Genomic DNA, 10,568 nt, shown 5'->3' on the forward strand with positions numbered 1-10,568 from the left:
TATTTCTAGCAGCTTTTTTGTAGCTCTGTTAGGATTTTCTTCATAGACAATAATAGTCTGCAAATAAAGACTTGTAGTTTTCCTTTCCAATCTGAATGCCCCCCCCCCCTTTTTTTAACTTGTTTTATTGCACTGGCTTGGAGCTCCAGGACAATGTTGACTAAAACATAGTGAACATTCTTGCCTTAGGGGAAACATTCACCATTTAGTATGATATCACTGTAGCGTTTCAAGGATCTTAAATGGATTGAGGACGTTTCCCTGTGTTCCGTCAGTTTGCTGGTAGTTTTTATAATGCATGAGTGTTGGATTTTTTTCAAATGGTTTTTCTATATTTTCTGAGTTGATTGTATTACTTTTCTTTTTTAGTTTGTTGATCTGGTGATTACACTGATAGATTTTCAAATGTTGAAATGCTTTTTATTCTTGGAATAAATTCCATGTGGCCTTGATGCGTTATTATTACAAATAGAAGAATTTGATTTATAAACGTTTTTGTAAATGTTTTTCCACGTTCAGTAATGAGGGCTAATCACTTGTAGTTTACCAGTTAGGTATGTTTCACTTTGGTTTCAGAATAATGCTTTTCTCATACAACAGTTGGGAAGTGTTCTCTCATTTTACATTTTCTGGAGTAATTAGTGTAGAATTGGGGTTATTTTTGTCTTAAATGTTTACCAGTTAAGGCAGTTACACCCACAGATTTTCTTTGCTGGAAAGTCTTTTAATTAAGAATTTAATTTCTTATTAAATATTATGATATTTAGGTTACCTCTTTCTCTTGAGTGAACTTTGATAATCTGTGTCTTTCAAGGAATTTGTACATTTTTTATAAGTTATCAAATTTATTTGCACAAATTTATTTATTATATTCTGTATTGTCATTTTCATATCTTTAATATTTTTGCTGATATCTTCCGTTTCATTCCTGATATTGGAATTTTGTGTCTTTTGTTTTTCTTGATCACTCTAGCTAGATGTTTATTATTTTAACTGATCATTTCAAGTAATCAACTTTTGGTTTCATTAATTTTCTCTACTATTTTTCTATTTTTTTTTTTAATTTATTGTTATTTGCTCTTGTCTTTGTTATTGCCGCTTCATTTTGTTGGTTTTAATGTTGGTTTCAGGTTTCTTAAGGTGGAAACATAAATCTTTCTCCTTTTCAAATACGAATGCTTAATTGTTTAAGTGTTCTTTTAATGTTTTAGTTGCATTCACAAATTTTGACCTGTTGTATTTTGATTTGATACATAATATTTTCTAAATTTTTGTGACTTGGTCTTTGAACCATGAGTTATTTATAAAGGTTTTGTTTAATTTCCAAATAATTAGTTTGTCTGTATATCTTATTGTTATTAACTGTTAGCTTACTTCTATTGTGGTCATAGAATATATGTTGTATGATTTCAATTCATTTAAATTTTTTGAGGTTTACTTTGTGGCCCAGAATATGGCCTTTTTTTTTTTTTTTTTTTGAATTCTACATATGCACTTGCAAATAACCCTTTTTTTTTTTTTTAATCATTGAATGAAACATTCTTAAGTGTCAATTAGGTCAAGTGGGAATAGCATTTTTCAGGTCTTTTCTATATTTAGTGATTTTCTGTATAGTTCTATCAATTATTGAGAGATCAATGTTGATGTCTTCAACTATAATTGTGAATTTTTATATATCTCTTTTTAGTTTTATAAGTTTGTGCTTCATTATTGCAAGATACTAGATGCACAAGCATTTGTAATTATAATTTCTTCTTCATGTATTGACCCCTTTATTCTTATATAGTGAATCTCTTTTTTACTCTTAATATTCCTGTTTCTGAAGTCTATTTATTTGGTATTACTTCAGCTATATTTTTATTAGTGTTTGCAAGGTATATACTTTTCCATCCTTTGCCTTTTAGCCTCTCTATGTCTATATAATTACAGTGAGACTTTGTAGACTGCACATATTTTGGTCTTGTATTTATATGTAAGTTGGCAATGTCAGCTTATTAACTAGAATGTTTAAACCATTTATATTTAGTGGAGTTATTGATAAAGTGTGTTTTAAATTTATCATCTTGCTATGTGTTTTCTAGTTGTATCATCGGTTTTTGTTTCTTCTTTCCTGTGTTCTGCAGGCTGCTTTGGGACCGAGTATTTTTTATTATTTGATTTTGTCTCCATTATTGGCTTATTAAGGACCTCTGGTAGAACAACAGTTAAGAGCTCAGCTGCTAACCTAAAGGTTGGTGTTTCAAACCCACCCAACAACCATGGGAGAAAGACCTGGCAATCTGTTCCTGTAAAGATTACAGACTAGGAAATCCTATGGGGAAGTTCTACTCTGTCACACGGGGCCTCTATGAGTCAAAATTGACTAGACTATGAACAGCAACACTGGCTTATTAGTTAGTTATATCTCTTTAACAATTCTATTTGTGGTTGCCTTGTGATTTTTCAATAAACACATCATTACTCTTTGCTTTAAATAGTAAATTTAGAGTTTTAGAGTGATTAAAAATAAGAAAAAATTGACTCTTAAGTCTACCTTTCTTTTTACATTTTTTAATGTAGATTTAAGCTTTTCTTTGGAAAAATTATCCATTCTGCCTTAGAAACTCCTGTTAGTATTTCTTGAGGTGAAAAAATTGGCAATAAATTATCCAAGTTTTTCTTTTTTTCCTAAGAAAGTCTTTATTTCACCTTTGTATTGAAAGTTATCACTGACTATAGAATTCTGAGATGACAGTTGTTTTTTTCTTTTAATACTTTAAAAATGTCATTCTTTGTTCCTCTGGCTTGCCATCTACTGAAAATTTCTTGCAATTTCCAGTTACCTTTGCAATATATGAAGAGCTTGGAAGTCAACACTCCTGTCTTTACAACAAAAAATAAAATATACACAGGGTGAAAATTAAAAATGCTTCTTAGATTCATCAAAGCATTGAGGTCACGGGGCAAATCATCACAGTCAAATCTGGAGAGAAAGATGCAGTCGGAGAGACACAGCCAATATCTGCTTACCTGCAACAGAAGCCATTGGAGTCATAAGCAGGTAAGAACACTTAATGGTAATTTTTATGAATTGCTGAAGGATGAGTGTGGACTAGCATAAGAGAGAAGAAATACTGAGTGTGCAGTCTTAGGTCAGGGATGCTCCACTTTCTTGCAATTTACCTTCAAGAACACCAATAGGTTCTGGGGGAGAAGATCCAAGAAAGATTATCTTATAACCCTGGAAGAGTAAAGAGAAAAGTATCATTTTGAAACACACCAAAACTCTTCAGGAGAATAGACTTTTCCCAAGCCTTATTCTAGCTTGGGAAAAGGAATTTCTCTTACTCCAATTCCTTCAGCTTTCCTGTTTCACCTAAAGGAAACAAAATGAAACAAACAGAAAACACTCTAGCCAACAGAGGACAGGGATTCAAAGTAAAAGATTGGGCAGGTTATAGCCCTGGAAGGAAGCTGAGGGAAAAACCAGTTGGATTCCAATATAATTATAGTGGATTATAGCTAGAAAAACTGCAAGACACAGATTGTCTCCGGGGATAAGTATTTTGGTAATACTAATGTTAAGAAGTGACGAAAATAAGAATATTAAATGAATTTGAACCACCTGGCACCTATGGCTACAAAAAAAAAAAACAAATCAAAGGTGTTGCTGTAAAGTCAATTCCAATTCATAGTGACCCTGTGGCTACAGCAAGTATTAAACATCAGCCACCTCCTAGCCAGATTAACATTAAAACCTCACACAAATGGCCTATTTACTTCAGTTCCTCTTATGTGATAAAACTTGTCTAGCTTTCAACCACAAATTACAAGGCATACCCAAAGGTAAGAAAAATACAATTTTGAAGAGACAAAACAATCATCAAACTAGGCAGAAATACGACAAACATGTTGGAATTATTAGACAGGGAATTTAAAGTAACTTTTTTTATCATTAACATATTAAAGACTCTAATGGAAAAGGTAGAGAGCAGGCAAGACAAGGTGGTAAAGATGAATCAAGAGAAAATGCTAGGAATCAAAACAACACAGTAACAGAAATGAAGAATGCCTTCAATTGGCTCATCAGTAGACTTGACTAAACCATGGAAAGAAAAGGCCTATTGACCAGTTGAAGGTAGATCAGTAGAAACATCCCAAATTGAAATGCAATGAGAAGAAAAAAAGAAAAAATGGAACATGGAGAGCTACAGGGCAATATTGTTGTAGGTAGTTGCTGTAAAGTTGGCAGAATTGATATCTCAAGAGTATTGGGTATTTCAATCCGTGAATATGGCATAAAAAACCCCAGTGAATATGGCATATCTTCACTTATTTAGATCTTCTTTAATTTTTCTCAACAGTGTTTTGTGGTTTTCATTTTATATGTTGCATATATATTTTGTCAGATTATACCTGTTTTATATTTTTATGTTATTGTAAATGATACTGTTTAAATTTTAATGTAAGATTACCAAGATACAGAAATGCAATAAATATTTGTATATTCATTTTGTATCTTGTAAACTTGGTAAGTTCACTTATTAGTTATAGTTGCTTTTTAGCAAATTCCATAGGATTTTCTAAGTAGCCAATCATTTCATCGACAAAAAAAGAGACTTAATGTTTTTCTTTACAACCTGAATGCCTTTTATTTCTTTTTTAACCTGACTTTCTGGCTAGATTCTCCAGCACAATGTTGAAAAGAAATGTGAGAGCAAACATTCTTGATGTTATCAGGAAATAATTCCGTCGTTTAACATTAGAAATAAAGTGACCTGTAGGTTTTCATAGATGCTTTTTACTAGCTTGAAGAAGATTCCTTCTATTTCTAGTTAAATGACAGATTTCATTTTATTTTTTCTCTTTTAATCAGGCATGAACGTTGGATTTTTTTCAAATCTTTTTTATGTGTCTCTTGAGATAATTATATGTTTTGTTTTTGTTTTTTGTCTATTATTACTGTGAGTTCCATTGATTGATTTCTAAATGATAAAGCAAGCTTACATTTCTGGGATAAAACCCACTTGGTCATGACATATTATCCTTTTGGTATTTTGCTCAATTTGATTTTCTAAAAATTTTTTAAGGACCTTTGTATTAATGTTCATAAGGAATATTAGACTGTGGTTTCCTTTTCTTTTGATGTCTTTGCCTGTTGTTGCTATCAGAGTACTGTTGGTCTGATAGAGGACTAATTTTACTTTTTCTCATTGTTAATAAATGTTTCCAAGGTTTTTTAATGAGTGGTCCCTTTCTCTCCCTAGGAGTATGCAAATCTGGTGCCATCACTTACCAAGTTTTCATTATGCACAAGTCCATTTCTGGAATCCCTCTTTTTCTTTTTTTTTAATTGTGCTTTAAGGGAAAGTTTACAAATCAAGTCAGTATCTCATACAAAAACTTGTACACACTTTTCTATGTACTCCTAGCTGCTCTCACCCTAATGAGACAGCACACTCCTCTTCTCCACCCTGTATTCCCCATGTCCATTCAACCAACTCCTGTCCTCCTCTGCCTTCTCCTCGTCTCCAGACAGGAGTCTCATGTGTCCACTTGAGCCAAGAAGCTCACTCCACACCGGTATCATTTTCTGTTTTATAATCCAGTCCAATCCCTGTCTAAAGAGTTGGCTTTGGGGATGGTTGCAGCCTTGAGCTACCAAAGGGTTTGGGGCCATGACCTCTGGGGTCCCTCTAGTCTCAGTCAGACCATTAAGTCTGGTCTTTTTATGAGAAATTGAGGTCTGCATCCCATTGTTCTCCTGCTCTATCAGGGATTCTCTGTTGTGTTCCCTGTCAGGGCAGTAGTCAGTGGTAACCGGGTACCACCTAGTTCTTCTGGTCTCAGGCTGATGTAGCCTTGGGTGTATGTGGCCCTTTCTGTCTCCTGGGCTCGTATTTACCTTATGTCTTTGATGTTCTTCATTCTCCCTTGCTGCAGGTGGGTTGAGACCAATTGATGCATCTTAGAAGGCTGCTTGCTAGCACTGAAGACCCCAGATGCCACTCACCAAAGTGGGATGCAGAACGTTTTCTTAATGCATTTTGTTATGCCAATTGACCTAGATGTTCCCTGAAACCATAGTCCCCAGACGCCCATCCCTGCTTCTCTGGCCTTCAAAGGGTACAGTTGTATTCAGGAAACTTTTTTGCTTTTGGTTTAGTCCAGTTATGCTGACCTCTCCTGTATTGCATGTTGTCTTTCCATTCACCTAAAATAGTTCTTGTCTACTATCTAATTAACAAATACACCTCTCCCTCCCTCTCCACCCTTGTAACCATCAAAGAATAGTTTCTTCTGTGTTTAAACTTTTTCTTGAGTTCTTATAATAGTGGTCTCATATAATATTTGTCCTTTTCCACCTGATTTCACTCATCATAAGGCCTTCCAGTTTCCTCCATGTTTTGAGATGTCTCATGGATTCATCGTTGTTCTTAATCGTTGCGTAGTGTTCCATTATGTGAATATGCCATAATTTATTTATCTGTTCATCCGTTGATGGGCATCTTGGTTGCTTCCATCTTTTTGCTATTGTAAACATTGCTGCAATGAACATGGGTGTTCTGGGATCTCCATACTGTTCCATAAGTTGATTTTTCTATATCCATGCAATACCACAGTGCTTCATTATGAATACTTTATTTTGACCTTTCTTCTAGTTCAACAGTTTTCTCTTCATTTGTTTCTAAACCTGTTGAAAATCTGTTGTCGTTGAGTTGATTCCAACTCATAGTGACCCTATTATTTGTGTCTAATCTGCTATTGTGGATTGCATAGTGGCTGCAACAGTGAGCTCAAGCATAACAACGATTGCAAGGATGGCTTAGGACTGGGCAGTGTTTCCTTCTGTTGTTCATAGGGTCGCTATGAGTTGGAACCGACTTGGCGGCACCTAACAGCAACAATCTGCTATTAATATGTTGAGTTACTAATTCAAAATACACTTTTTTTAAAATTCTAGAATGTGTTTGATGCTTTTTTTTCTTTCAAATCTGCTATGTGCCTTTATGTGATTTCTAGTTCTCTGGTGAATTTTTTTTTTTAACTTTTCTACCCTTGTTATATAGTCTGTGTCTGATAATTCCAATTTCTGCTATCCCTGAGGCTTTCTTTTGTTATATTTTTCTAGGTTCACATTCCTGTTTTCTTGTTGCATGGTTAGTTGTTTTTGGTTATGTGCTGGACATTACATTTGAAAAAGTATTTGTAGAAATAATTTGCCAGTTTTGATAATGTTGTCAAGCTCCAGAGAGGATTTGTATTTGCTTCTGTTAGGCACCTGGCTTTGTTAGAAATTCTGTATTACCTTAATAAAACATTAGGAACAAAAATTTGTGAACCATTAACTTGAATTGATTACTTGCGTGTGTCCATGCAAAGGTTGAATTACTTTTTGTTCACTTTTACTCATAGAGAGTAGCCCTTTTGAATTGAACCTATGAAAGCAATCTTGGCGGACTCTGAACTCAGACATTTGTTCTCCTACTATTCTGAGCCTGTCAAAAAGTACCACTCCATTTTTTAGCCTGCTATTTTAGATGATTTAACTCCATAGAAAACATGACCCCAAATCCTAAATTCATTCTGGATTTCTAATCTCATCCAAATTTTCTGGTAATTCCTCAATATATTATTAATGCCTTGGTGCTTTTATGAAGGTTTTTTGTTTGTTTGGTTTTAATTCCACATTAGTTTTATATTGTCTTTAGCATAAGACTTGGTCCAAATCTGCCTAGTCTGCTCTTCCTGTAAATGAAAGTCTCATCTGGTATTTTAGTTCTTTCCTTTATTATTTTAACCTTAATAATTAGACATTATGATTGCATTATTTTTACATATTTATGTAAATAATTAGTAATATTTTATTTAATATTTGGTAATATTTACCCACATATTTGTCTTTTTCTTCTTTCATATCAAATCTACTTTCTAGTATAATATTTATTCCTCTTGAAGTACATATTTTAGAATATCTTTTAGAAAAGGACTGCTGCTCTTTCCAAAAATAAACTCTGTTTTATTTTAGGTAACATAACTACCTATTTTACTCTTGATCTTTGAATATATTTTTGTTGGATTTGGAATTTTAGGCTGATCATTATTTTCTTTTAGTATTTTGAAGTAATTTTTTCAGTGTCTTTTTGTTTTCATTGTCTCTGTTGCATAGTCTGCTGTCAGTTTAAATATCAGAATATCAGTCTTTTGTTGCCTTTAAGATTTTTTCTTGTTATTTTCTGTTTTCTCTAGGACTGGATTTCTTTTTATTTTGTTTAAAATATATTGTTCTTCATATTTAAAAAGTGTCTTTCATTTACTCTGGAAAATTTCAGTCATTCCTCAAATTTACCCTCCCCTTTAGAAGGTCCATTTAGACATATCATACATCTTTTCTTTCAATTCTTCATGTTTTTTCCATGTCCTTATTCTATAAGAAGGAGCTCTGGTGGTGCAGTGGTTAAAGCACTTGGCTGTTAACCAAAAGGTCAGCAATTTGGACCCATCAGTCACTCTACAGGAGAAAGATGTGACTGTCTGCTTCTGTAAAGGTTTACAGCCTTGAAGACCATATGGGGCAATTCTACTCTGTCATATAGAGTCCATATGAGTTGGAATCATCTAGACAGCAGTTGGTTTGGTTTGATTTGATTTGGGATATTTTATAAGATGCGTTTTGAGTATATCTTGAGGTCTATCTTCCAATTTGCTAATTTTTCCTTCATATGTGCCTAATCTATTTATTCTGTTTACTTTATTATGTTCAGCGATTACAAACACATTGTTTCCAGAAGTTCCATTTCATTTTTATTCAAATATGCCTGGTTAGTTTGATAATTTTTACCTGTTTGCTCCAGTTTTTCAAAACCATTCTGTTATGTTGAAACCACTTTACACATTTTTCAATATGTATCTAATAATTCTAAAATCTGAAATATTTTGAAAGGCCCTAAATCTGCTATTTTTCTAAATCTCTAATTTAATTAATTTTTTTTTTTTTGCTAATTGTCATACATGGTGGATTGTTTCCATGTGCGTTTGGCAATTTTATTATCATAATTACTTCTTTGCATTTTAATGAATTTAATATATAGGTATTTTGAGAATCTTAATTTGAGGGTGTTTTTCTCTTTTTTCCCAGAGAGAAATGACATTTTTCCTCTGTTAGGTGCTATGTTGACATTAATTGGGAATCGCTTCTTTGCCTTGGGATTCTCTGAAACTTGGAGATAGCGAAATTTAGTGTTGATGTCTTTCATGTAAAAGCAGGTTTGTGGTTGCACATTTTCAGTGGAGACAAATTTATTTCCCACCTGGAGCAAGAACAAAGGTAGAATTTTTTTCTGCTCAAGTTTTCAAGTGCCCTTTTTGAGTGCCCTTTAATTAGTCTTTGATTCAAATCCTCCACTTTGTGTGGGCCCAAGGCATAGTCTTTAATATTATGAGTAGCTATTAATTGTCAAACTTTGGTTCCCAGGTATAGTTTTTTAACAGTTGTATCATCTTCTTCTGTGTTACATTTGCAAACATCTGTATTTTCAGCTTGTTCTTTAGTCCTTCCAATTTTCTTGTCAATTCAGGGATGCATTTGAAATTATGCCTGTTATAATTCATTCAGCATCTTAGTGATTTTCAGAGGTAGAGGGCTAATCATGTTGCTTACTTTAATATGTTGAAGGAAACATAGTTCCTATTACTCATTAATTTATTAAAGAATATTTATTGGGAACTCACACCTGCTTTGTGCTTATCCCTGTTTTTGCAGTAGGTCCAAAGGGAGTCTAAGTACCTGCTCTCATGAAATTTGAATTCTCATGGGGCCAGGGGACGCAAACTGTGTATGCATTTGAAGTAGTACCTAAGACTATGGAGAAAAATAAATAAAGAGCTGACATGATGGAGGAAGGAGAAGCATATTTTAGTTGTAGTGGTCAAAGAAGTCTTCTCTCTGGAAAATGACTTACCTGGATAAAGTGAAAAAGATTGAACATTGTTTTAATTTTTTCTTTTTTAGTATGAAACATCAAGTGCAAAGGCTTAGACATCTCTTGGAGGTGACATGTGGCCATGTTACAAAAAAAAGAAAAAAAGAATTTTTTTTTTTCTTTTTGTAAAGACAGGTAAAGATCCAGTGTGGCTAAAGCAAAGAGAACAAGAGTGAGAAAGACAGTACATGAGGGTCTTATTGAGCATGGTAAGTTGCTTAACTTTTATTTTGATTATGATGGGAGTTCGACACAAATCAATAATTTTATATGAACTTTGACTAATAAAAAAAAAATCATTCCAGCTGTTGAATTGAGATTTGTGGGGAAATAGGTGGCTTTTACAAGTGATAATGACTGCTTTGGCTAGAATGAAGTGATGGTGTTATTGAGTAGTTGAAGGATTTAAGTTATGTCTTGAAATGAGAGCACACAGAATTTTTTTTTTTTTTTAATTATTAATTGGCTATGGGTATGAGGGAAAGAGGGGAATTAGGATGATGTCTAAGCTTTTGGCCTAAGCAAATTTGTTTACGGTAGTGCCATTTTCTGAATGTATGAAGCAGTTGCACTTGTGGAAGAGAGTAAGATTTTTGTATTTGACAT

At 33.4% G+C, this 10,568-nt stretch overlaps 1 long non-coding RNA gene across 1 annotated transcript; it reads left to right on the top strand.

Annotated features, from left to right (window-relative positions):
* Positions 1 to 223: 223 nt before the first annotated feature.
* On the top strand, positions 224 to 2,888 carry LOC126057321 (uncharacterized). Its single transcript, XR_007512460.1, has 3 exons — positions 224 to 282; positions 2,124 to 2,230; positions 2,819 to 2,888. It is a non-coding gene; the product is annotated as an uncharacterized LOC126057321 (long non-coding RNA).
* The last annotated feature ends 7,680 nt before the right edge of the window (positions 2,889 to 10,568 follow it).

Source organism: Elephas maximus, chromosome 13 (assembly GCF_024166365.1).
Source record: "Elephas maximus indicus isolate mEleMax1 chromosome 13, mEleMax1 primary haplotype, whole genome shotgun sequence".
Lineage (NCBI taxonomy): Eukaryota > Metazoa > Chordata > Mammalia > Proboscidea > Elephantidae > Elephas > Elephas maximus.